This window comes from Vulpes vulpes, chromosome 13 (genome assembly GCF_048418805.1).
Source record: "Vulpes vulpes isolate BD-2025 chromosome 13, VulVul3, whole genome shotgun sequence".
NCBI lineage: Eukaryota > Metazoa > Chordata > Mammalia > Carnivora > Canidae > Vulpes > Vulpes vulpes.
This window is the reverse complement of record NC_132792.1, coordinates 65,135,835-65,148,356: the sequence shown is the minus strand read 5'-3', so window position 1 is coordinate 65,148,356 and position 12,522 is coordinate 65,135,835. Positions and strand designations below refer to the sequence as shown.

Sequence of the window (12,522 nt, the reverse complement as noted above, 5' to 3'; positions counted from 1 at the left end):
TATCATAGATGATGGGCTTAGTAATCAAGAACCTTAAAATAGCTATTATAGATATGCTTAAGATGTTAAAGAAATATAGGAGCACAATGAGGAAAGGAACAGAAACTATTATTGAACTTCAAAAACTGAAGAACATTATCTGAAATAAAAATTCAGTAGACAGATTAGACAGCATAGAAAAAAAGATCATTACATTTGAAAACATAACATTAGAAATTATAAAATTTGGGGCACCTGGGTGGCTCAGTTAACTGTCTGCCTTCAACTCAGGTTATGATCCCAGGGTCCTGGGATCAAGCCCTGCATCTGGCTCCCTGCCTAGGAGGGAGCCTACACTCTCCCACTCCCCCTGCTTGTTCTCACTCTCTCTCTTTCTGTGTCAAATAAATAAAATCTTTAAAAAAATTACCAAATCCAAAGCTCACAGCAATAAAATGCTAAGAATAATTCCTAGAGAATAAAAGTAACAGTCTCAATGATCTTTATGACAATATCAAATGGTATAAAATCCCTGTAATTAGGCATAAGTGACCTGTGCCAGCAATATGTTCAAAGTAATTCAGAGGTCTATGGGGCCAGGCAGTCTGAGTCTGCTCGCCTTCCAAGTCTACACATGACCTAAAAAGGACTCACCTCACAAAACTTTCATCAAGGTTAGTAAGTTTTCACTGTACTCCATTCCCGAGGGTCAATCTAAATATGTAGAGAAGCCAAAGACCCAACTTGAAAGCATCTCACATCTCCAACATTACTGTGAGCCATATACAAGTTCCAGAAATACACCCACAAACTAAGCCTAAGATGCAGACCTTGGTTCAGTGGGGGTTAGATAGCAATGAATATCTCCAAAATGCACCTCTTGGATTTTTTTTCCCAAGAGCTAGTGTTGGTTTTGCTGGCATTATTGGACTTCTTCTGGCTAAGAGGTTCAAAAACAAAGAAACTGGTGTATCCATCTGGGTTCATGGGATTACCTGCCTCTCTTTATTATCCACAACAAGCCATCGTATTTGTCCAGGTCAGTGGGAAGAAATTATATGCCTGTGGTTCATGAGGATATATAGTCATAGAAGATTTGTAGGACAATTTTCAAAAGCCAGGAAATGTGAAGCATTCACCCAGAAATAAGGAGAATGTTCCATGCTCTGTCCATTTTATTTGATTCTATTTCTAAAGATTTTATTTATTTATTCATGAGAGATACAGAGGGCAAGGCAGAGACATAGGCAGAGGGAGAAGCAGGCTTCCAGCAGGGAGCCTCATGCAGGGCTCATCGCAGGACCCTGGGATCACGCCCTGAGCTGAAGGCAGACACTCAACCACTGAGCCACCCAGGTGCTTTGCCATTTTAATCTGTTATAGGTAAACATTGGAAACTCCATATTTTAAACCAATATTTCTATAGAAAAATGGCACAAGTCCATACTGAATTTAAAATATTGGTTTTCTTCTTCAGGAAAAACTATTCTGGGCTTCTCTGTTGCTTTGGGTGATGCCATACTATAAGTAGACTAATCAGAAATCCTCTCATCTAGAGATAATGGCTAGCCTCAGAACTCCTTGTTCTCATGTTGTTATTTATTTACATAATTAAAATTCCAAGTTAAAAAATTAATAAAATAAAATCCACATAATTAGACACACATAAAAAAGGAAGCAGAAAAATCTCAAGAGATTTGCTGAAAATTTTCCAAATTTGATGAAAACCAAAAATACAGATGCAGCAAGGTCATCAAATTCCAATATAACAGGAAGGAACCCACAGGAAAAAATCATAATTAAATTATTATAATCCAGTAATAAGGACAAAACCTTAAAAGCAAGTGGAGGAAGTGTAGACATTGCATAGAGGAGAACAAAGATAAGAATATTTGCCAATTTTTAACAAGAAACATTGCAAGCAAGAAGACTATTGAGTGCCATCTTTAATGTGATGAAAGAAAATATGTCAGCCAAAATATCTTGCAAGAGAGGAAATGAAATAAAGATATTTTCAGACAAACAAAAGCTGAAAAAAATTTGAAACTAGCAGGTTTGCTCTAAAATAAAATAAAGAAAGAAAATCATTTGGGTTGAAGGAAAATAATATGAGAAGGAAACTGGGATCTACACAAATGAATGTGTAAGCAAGGGTAATATATTGGGACTTGAAAAAGTCAGTTTTTCTTATTTTTAAAAATTTATTCAAAAGACAATTGAATATTGGGGCACCTGGATGGCTTAGTCAATTAAGCATCTGCCTTCAGCTCAGGTCATGATCTCACGGTCCTGGGATCTAGCCCCTCAGTAGGTCCCATGCTCAGTGAGGAATCTACTTCTCCTTCTCTTTCTGCTCCCTGCCCCCAACTCATGTGCTCTCTCTCGTGCTGTCAAATACATTTAAAAATAATTAATTAATTAATTAATTAATTAATTAAATAAAATCTTTTAAAAAAGAGAATTGACTATTTTTTTTTAAGATTTTATTTATTCATTCATGAGAGACACAGAGAGAGGCAGAGACATAGGGAGAGGGAGAGGCAAGCCCTGGCAGGGAGCCTGATGTGGGACTCAATCCCCAGACCCCGGGATCAGGATGTGAGCCGAAGGCGGATGCACAACCACTGAGCCCCGAGGCGTCCTGAGAATTGACTATTTAAAGCAACAATATATTATCAGGTATATAACTCGTGTAGAAGCAAAATATATGTAAAAAACACATAAAGTCAACATGGAGAAAATGAATGCTGTCATAAGGATGACATTATACATGAAATAGCATATTAGATGAATATAAACTGTAATAAGTTATATACATTTTGTAAACCACAGAACAACCACTAAAAGAATAAAAAAATGTAGCTAATAAACAAATACTAGGAATGAAATGGAATACTAAAAATAACTACATTAATTCAAAATTACATGAGAAATGAAGAAGGAACAAAGGAAAGTGAAATAAATAGAAAATAAATAGTAAGATAGCAGCCTTTAACCTAACTATATCAATAATTACATTATTAAATAGTCTAAACATATAAGTAAAGGTAGATTTTCAGATTGTATAAAAGCAAGACCCAACTATATGCTGACTGCAAGAAAACCACTTTAAATGATAAAGACAAAGATAGGCTAAAAGTAGAAGGTTGGAAAAGAACATGCCAAGTAAACACTAAACATATAAAAGCTGGAATAGCTATATTACTATCAAAGATTATGATCAGGCTTTAAGACAAGTGATATTATTAGAGACAAAGGACATTTCAAAATGATAAAATGGTCAATTAATCAAAAATACATAAAAATCTTATATGTGGCTAATAATAACACTTCAAAATACATGAAGCTAAAACTGACAGAATTCAAAGGAGAAAGTCAAAGCCATACCTACAGGTGAAGATTTCAACTCCCTTCTCAATGAATCATAGAACATGCATACAAAAAAAGTAAAATTTACATAGCATTATCATCCAACTTTACCTAATTGGCATTTATAGCACAACACACTAAAAAATAACAGAATATACATTCTTCTCATATGCACACAGGACATTCACCAAGATAAATCACATGCTGAACCATAAAGTAAATCTCAATAAATTTAAGAAGATAAAATTATACATAGTGTACCCTCTGACAGCAACAGAATTAAAATAGAAATTAATATTGGAAAGATATCTGGATAACCCTACCAATATTTGGAAATTAAATAAAATACTTATAAATAACCCATGAGTCAAAGAAGAAATCAAAAAGAAAATTTTAAAGTATTTGAACTAAAATAAACAATAACAAAAACACAATATGCTAAAATTTGCAGGGTGGAGCTAAGGTAGTGCTTAGAGGGATAGTTATAGCTTTAAATACTTATGTTAGAAAAGAAAAAATCTTTATATTTCCACTTAAGGAAGTTAGAAAGATCAAATTAAACTTAAAATATGTAGAAGGAAGGAAATAGGGGCACCTGAGTGGCTCAGTCAGTTAAGCATCTGTCTTTGACTCAGGTCATGATCTCAAGGTCCTGGGATGGAGTCCTGCACCAGGCTCTCTGCTCAGCAAGGAGTCTGCTTCTCCCTCTCCCTCTGTCCCTCCCCCTGCTTTTGCTCTCTCTCTCTCTTAAATAAATAAATAAATAAATAAATAAATAAATAAATAAATAAGCTTTTTTAAAAAATAGAAGGAAAGAAATAATAAAAATAAGAAAGGGAATCTGTGAAATAGAAAATGGAAACATAATAGAGAAAATCCATAAATAAAAGCTGGTCTTAAGGGGAAAAACAATAAAACTGATAAACGTCTAATTACACTGATAAAGAGAGAAAACAGAAATTACCTCTATCAGGAATAAAAATGGAAATATCACCACAGATCCTACAAACATTTGAGGAAGAAGGAAGGAAACATTATGAATAATTTTATACTAATAAATTCAACTTAAATAAAAAGGAACAATTCCTTGAAAGATACAAATTACAAAAATGGACACAGCAGTTGGAAATGTAAATGGATGCAGGGCAGTAAGTAAAGGAGAGAGTAGTACCAGATGTAGTCAGAGAAGAAGATACAGATGAGGTAATGTAGAGTTCTATAGAACAAGATTAGAGTTTAAATTTAAATTTCAGTGTAAAGAGGCCATTGAGAGATTTTAAAGAGCAGTGGTACAATCTTATTTCAGTTTTTAAGTATCACCACTGCTATGAAAACAATGAATTCTGGAGATACAAAATTGAAAGAAAGATGATTGAAGAAAAAGGAATTATTTCAGTACTTCAGGCAAGAGATAGTGTGGGTTGAACTAGAATGACATTAGTGGAGAAGGAAAGAAGTGGACAGATTCAAGATCTATCCTGGCATGGCTCACATATTACAGAATATAAAAAATACATAAAACATTCCTTACTCAATATAAGATATGTCCTCCAGAAAAATTTGCATTAAAGGGTATGGTATTTTCACACTGAATTCCAGAGATGTTTCTTCTTTGAGAAAAAACATATATGTAATAAAACTGCAATCAAGAGTAAAACAATTAAAATACTCAATTTTTCTGATAAGAAAAAAAATGAAAGTAGAACAAAATATTTTCAGTGACTATCTCCAGATTGTGGTCTTAATGTCGATTTTGCTTTCACAATTAATGCTTATGATTTTTCAAATGCCATTCTTTTTAAAAGACTGAAATAACATTTTGGTTCAGATATTTTTAAACACTGAAGTTAATTTCTAAAGTATAATAGTAAACTACTAAAACGTTAGCAATAGTGCTAGTTCTAGGGGAATTATCACTTGATTTGCTATTCCTAGGATATAGTTCCCACTGAAAACCTTAATACTTTAGCATTTGACTATTTTTTAATCAGTAAATAGAATCATCATAAGTAGAATCCATCATAAATAGAATCATAATAAATAGAATACAATTTCATAATTTTACCACCACTTTACCAAAGAAATACCTATGCTATTTATTTTAGAATATTTGCATTCATTGAGAGATATCTGGAAGTACAGACTAAAATAGCTGTTACCTCCCAATCTATTGTACTAAATAGCCAAGGAAAGTTTGTTCCTTTCCTAACACAAATATGAAATTCACTTTAAAAGTTTATATGAAGGCAGGCTACTGGCCATGAACCCACGTATGGCCCTCAGAAGGAAAAAAAAAAAAAAAGACTTCTAAATTTTCTCAACAGCCTGGGATTAAATAAGAGCTAACATCTCAGTTCATTTCATCCGAATGTTCTTTCTCTTTTTCCTCCAACTCAAACATGCATATTCTCACTTAGAGCCTAAAGTCAAGCTAGAATTCAAACAAACCACTAGGAATAAGTTTCATTTCAACTTAAACAAATTTCTAGGTACATGCACAAACTGGAATGGATAGAATCATTTATCTCTACTTTGTGCATGGTAAAAATTTATACATTTTTAATCAATGGTTAAAAAAATCATACTTTCAGTTTTTGGATTGATTCTGTTCCCACTATACCTGTCATGCTTTTCACCCTGACATCCTGTAGGATACTGTGACTAGATGATAATCACCTTGTAATTAAGATTAGCTTTACAAAACCAGCTTATTTGTTCAGTGTATATCCTGTTGACTCTGAAACTGTCCACATCACACTCTTTTCCTTGCAGACCACATGTATACTTATTCCATTCAGTGCTTTTCATTCCTGCTCCCAGCAGGTGTTCTCTGCTTCAGTAACATTTTCTGCCTTCTTGCTCTAATCGCCAATGCCTTGTAGCACAATATATCTTCCATCAGGCCAAAATCAATCTCAAGAGAAGATAAAAGTTCTGTGGATTTGATACATTTGAGGATATATAGTGCTCAAATATATATAGTCCTGATATATCACAGGATATCTATAGGATATGCCTTTCTATTAAATGAGCTCACGGTTTTCTTTCTTGTTTCCAAGTATTTATAACATCAGGCTTTTCTTCAAGTCAGCATGGATCATTGGTTTGCATTTTACTTTGGATGAGTAAATCCCTTAAGAGATCTCTAATTTGGGTCTTTAGTGCATTGTGCATAGGAAAACAAAACCTAGTAAGTGCGCCACCAAGATTAGATAGGGTTCTTAAGCATGATACAAACAATACTGTGACAGTTCCCTAACTAAAAATAGTCTTTAACTTTGATTCAGACAAATAATGTCAAAAAGTAATATTTCTGCTAACTGTGGTTCTTCCAAATACAATTCTGCATATCTTTATCTTCGATTTTGATTCCTTTTAGTTTTCCCTAATTAATCATATCCCACTGATATACCATCAAAGAGATTTAACACATAAAAACTTAATAGACCTACCCACTCAAGCGTTATACCAAGTTTTGACAGTCTCAACCAAAATAACAATGTTACTTTTCTTCACTGAAGAAATTAAACTTGTTTTCCCCTGAAACATTGATATGATATCAACTCTTAAAGATAGATGACAATCTTACTTTAGATTACTTATTACCTTGTGTTGTAACTAATGTAAAAAAATGAAACAAGTTACATAACTGAAAAATTAGACTTAATAGTAAGGCATTGTAGATGACAATAATTTTGTGGCAATAAACTATTTAAATTATTTTTCACATAGAAATATAGCATTAGCTGTTAAGTAATGAAAGAACTTTATTTAATAAAATGATAGCAAAATGAATAACCTAAATAAGATTACCCTAATTGTCCCCTAAATCCTTACTACTCAAAGTATGATCTATGCATTTTTCTCACCAGGGAGTTTATTAGAATCTCAGGCCACACCAAAGATCTACAGAATCAGAATCTTTAATTTAACAAGATCCCCAAGTGATTTGTGTGTATATTAAAGCCTGAAAAACATTATATGAAAAGAAAATCCATTTAACGTAGTTAAAATTGTGGTACCAACTCAAAATATAAGAACGCTAATACCACTAAGTATTCGAAGACATCAGCTAACTGATATTTTAATTCTTAAACATGAAAAAGCAAACAAGTTTTGATTAATACTGAATAAAGTTCTACTTTACTTATTAGGATAAGTCACCAAGAATCTATGGTTTCTATGGTTGTAAAACTTTCATCTCTTTATATTCCTATCTATTTTGTTTTACAGTGTGAATTTCTGCTCTGTTTTGTTAAAGAAAAAAATAATCACAAACTGTATTAGTGTTTATATTTTATCATATATCATTAGTAATTCTTTTTTTACTTAAAAATCTAAAATTGAGGGCAGCCCAGGTGGCTCAGCGGTTTAGCACCACCTTCAGCCCAGGGCGTGATCCTGGACACCTGGGATTGAGTCCGACATCAGGTTCCCTGCATGGAGCCTGCTTCTCCCTCTGCCTGTGTCTCTGCCTCTCTCCCTCTGTGTGTGTGTGTGTGTGTGTGTGTGTGTGTGTGTGATGAATAAATAAATAAAATCTTTTTAAAAAATCAAAAATTGATATTTATCTTTATAACACAAACATCAATAGTGAATTTTAGAAAACCAAAATATTGTTTTGCTTTATTGTTTAGAGCATGAGATGAAAATATTTAGAACTGTAAACTATAGTTGTGTCCTACTATAGAAGCTGTCATAAGGCTTCAAGAACTCTGAGGATTTTCACCCTCATCCTAAAACAAGATGATGGCTTAAAATGAATTAAGACAATGAAAGAGTCAAGACAAGAGCAGTTAGCTAAACCCTGCTCTCTCATGAAACTTTTCCAAATGAATTTACTTAATTTTGAGGTGACTAGAACCAAGAAACTAGAAAATGATGTTTCTACCCAAAATTTTTGTCTCATCTGAGATTGTGGAGGTAGACAAGCAGAGATTGGCTGGTTTGGGGCTAATCATAGAAGATTGACTCTGGATTGTCACTTAGCTGGTTATTAGGGAATCTCTTACATTGATGTATAATGTTACCATCACCACACCAATCCCAGACAGTATGCAAGGAGGTCAAGTCATAATCATTTACCTATAAAAATATTTTTTAAAAAGGCATTTACAAATGAGGAAAATCTTAAAAAGCCAAATACACTGGTTTGATGAAAATCTTTTGCTAAAATGTCACTTAAAGGATCAGATCAGTACCACCACCTGAAATAAAAAATACTAGCTGATTCTATTGTGCTTTGTACTCAGATACAAAGGTTCAGTGGCTTTGAGATAACTCAAATTTATTAAAAATATGGGATGAACACATATATTTATATATACCTATACATATATTATAATGCATAATGTACACATTAAAATACTTTGGTAATTAAATATGTTTTATCTTACAGAATTTAATGCAATAAACTTCTAATCTCAAGGACATCAGGGTTAAAAAGACCATTTCCCTGTAAAAAGCGTAACCAAAGTGATTTTGCAGGATTTGAAGTTGACTGGCTTTGTGGACCTTACTATCAACTTGTTTTTACCTTTGCTACCTAAAGTGGCTATATCTTTCTGGTTTTTAAGGTCAAAAGTAATCAGCATGCTCTGGGCTTAGAAAATAATATTTATATATTAATAGGATTTAATAAAAAATCCACAACCTATTAAATATAGTACTATAATGGGAACAAGACTGCTATTTTAGACACAGGTGTTTTCATAATTCTACATGATCATCTCATGAAATGTGCTTCCTCTCTCTAATCTGTTTTCTTTACATCCTTATTCATTTTTGTGATTTCAGTTTTATGTAAAAATAAACTTCAAATCTACATAGTTGCCCTAAAATCTCTTTATAATTTCCTGTTGAAAATTTCCACATGTTTATCCCATGGCACCATCTGACCCATGGCCCAAAACAGAACTCATTCATTCATCCTTCCATACGACAATAATTGCTGAGCAGTTACTATGTTCTAGGAACTCTTCTAGATACGTAAGTGAATAAAACAGACAAGATCCTCTGAGCCTATGGGGGATTCCATTACCCGGGGTGGCAAGGCAATACCTAGAATACATAATGACAGTATATACTATGTTGGATGGTCGCAAGCGAAATAAAGAAATTTATGAATCTTGGAAAGAGACTAAAAAATACCAAGGGGAGGGGAGGGAAATTTTAAAGAGGGTTGTCAGTGAGGGGATGACCTATAATAACTTTCAAGCAAAATCTGAGTCAGGAAGAGGAGATGAAACCAGGTGGAGGATTTGGCCATGGACTGGAGCACAAATGGTTCATTCCCAGCAACAAGCTGGAAGACTGAGTATATTGAGTATGAGTGTGGGTAGGTGAAAAGTTGAGTATTAGGAGCTTATGGATATTATCTTCCATTTGCTGCTGTTTTCTTAGTGTATTAGAGCAGATACTGCTAAGAGTGAGAATATGGAAAGATGTCTTGGAAGCTTGAGGATAAAGGGAAAGAACTAATATTAGGACCAGGATTGCATTTGATGTTAGAGCTCACTAATTGTTCATTTTTTCTTTGGCTTATTCAGTTTTGCAGATACAAGCATGGGATAGGTGGATATTTGGATGTAACTAAAACTGATGTTTTTGTTAGGTATCTGTACAAAGTAAGATAGTAACAAGGGGGTTTAAGGAATATGCAAGGGAGTGATTATAATGATTGGTATGGGAAATTACTATGGGCAAGGAAGAAAGTTTGAGGCCCTGAATGGAGGGAGTCATGGAAAAAACGTACAAGGGTCGATGGATACAGGTTCCCATTGAACAAATAAATTGTTGGAGTTGGGTATGTGAAGGAGTAAACCAGAAAATTAGAGCTGAAACTTGCAGAGTAAAATTACTGAAATTGAGATTATGGACAGGTGCCAGATGTTGGCAAATACAAGGTATTTGACCCCAACAAGGGTTTAACCACATGAGAGAGTGACTAAAATGAGGTGGAGGACAAAATCCCTGGAGAAAAGAAGCTAAATGAACTGGGGAAAAAAAACGCAGGATATTAGAAGGATCATTTCAGGGTTATTAAAATCACCAAAAATTAAGAAATAGTATTGGGAAAAGCAACAGTGAGCCAGGAATTCAATGATTAGAGATTACTTTAGGGTTTGCCAATGACAATGTTAAGGAGTGGTAGATGGTTTGATGACATAGGATTTAAAGCTAGGGAAGCTTGAGAAGGAAACAGGAAGAATGGCCTGGAAGTAGCATTGACAAGCAATGAGAATGCTCTCCTTACCTACATGCCTCATGGTAAAAAGTTATGGGAGAAAAATAATCAAAATCTGAAAGCTCATAAAGCAGAGTCTATGGGAAAAGCCAGGGCCAAATAAAGCAAAAGGGTGAAGGAACAGGATTGCTCAACATTGGCTGTGAATTCCACTAGAAAGGTTTCAGGAATTGGGGGTGGGTAACAGATGTGGTTAAAAAAGAGAGAAATAAGAAAGTGAGAGACTGATCTCATGAGCGATGAGATCTGTAGGATAAGATGATCCCAGAGTCTGGATTTTCCTAGAATGATCTATTGTATTATATATTTATTTATGTTAGAGATAGAGAGAGTGTGGCAGGGGAGAGGCAGAGGGAATGGGATAGAGAGTCTCAAGCAGACTCCATGCTGAGTGCAGAGGCTGACATGGGGCTCAATCTCATAACTCTGAGATCATGACCCTGAGATCATGACTAGAGCGGAAATCCAGAGTAGGATGCTTAAGCTTAACCAACTGAGCCACCCAGACCACCCTAGAGTGACCTATTTAAACGGGATTAAAGTCCACAATGTAACTGGTTCTGATCCTCTCAAGGTGCTGGGCAGTGGTGAGTAGAATAAGGGAGGGAACTGGCGAGCAAGAAAGAAAGATTCCTGATAGGGCCAAACATGTACCCAAACCCTTTTTCCCTTTAGGAGAGCAACTATCTTACACAGAAAATCCAAACTCCAATTTCTTGCTTCCAGAGCACAAAGTAGTGCTGTGAGAAACTCAGACTTCCAAATCCATACCTCAGAATCTATACTTATAGATAAAAGATATTATAGAGATCATGAAGCCCTACTCCTTTGATAGAAAGATCAAGATCTCAAGAGGCAATACAGAAGTTTGGTAAGATCGCAAAGTTCATTATAGACAACTGGCATCAGGAATCTAACGGCTTTATCCCCGATCAAATGTTATTTATCTTATGCAATATTATGGTCTTGGAAGGTTACAATTTTAACAATGAAAGTAATAAGCTATTTCAAAAGATATTTTGAAATGTTTACATAGTATAAAGAACAATGAGTTTATCTCTCAATTGATAATATCATATAATATTAATAAGTATTTTTTAAAGGATTTTATTTATTTATTCATGAGAGACACACACAGAGAGAGAGAGAGAGAGAGAGAGAGAGAGAGAGGCAGAGACACAGGCAGAGGGAGAAGCAGGCTCCATGCAGGGAGCCTGACATGGAACTCCAGCCAGGGTCTCCAGGATCATGTCCTGGGCTGAAGGTGGCGCTAAACCGCTGAGCCACCCAGGCTCCCCCCTATTAAGAAGTATTTAAGATATGTTTACCTCTCCTAGATAGTGTGATGATTTCTACACACATTTTCCTTTATTGACACAACAATCCACCAAGGTAGGCACAGTGTTATCCTTCTCTCATGGATAAGCAAACTGAGTCACCAACCCAGTTTCTATTCCTGCCTGCCTAAATCTGCTCCATTCTCTCTGACTTTGTAGACTCACACAGACTTAAATCCTCACCAACATATTTTGTTTGGTTGTTCATTTTTCACTTTTCAGTCCTTTCCATACCAGCTGACTGTGCACAACACTTATGGGATCCTCTCTCACTCTTCCATCTCACTTGGTTCCTTCTCTGCTCTTACTCTTGCCTGCCTGATTGGCAGTGTCTGCTGGACCTGGGTAGAGCCAGAGATCTGATTTTGGCCCTTTTAGAGAGTCAAATAGGAGTCCATAGTTGCATTTTCAAATGCCCATAGGCCATAGCCTACATGTGCTCTTGGTTACTTGTTCAGAAGCAGCTCATTGTCTTCCTACCATCATTAATTGTGCATTTTGCTGCTTCTATTTCTAGCACCTCTATTCCTCTAGAACTATAAAGTGAAACCTTAGAGTCACCTTTTCTTTCCTCCTCTCCCCACCCTATTA

The 12,522-nt window shown here is 34.9% G+C and overlaps 1 pseudogene; it reads left to right on the top strand.

The window, feature by feature from the left end:
- Positions 1-545: 545 nt before the first annotated feature.
- On the top strand, positions 546-1,162 carry LOC112932392 (MICOS complex subunit MIC26 pseudogene; annotated as a pseudogene).
- The last annotated feature ends 11,360 nt before the right edge of the window (positions 1,163-12,522 follow it).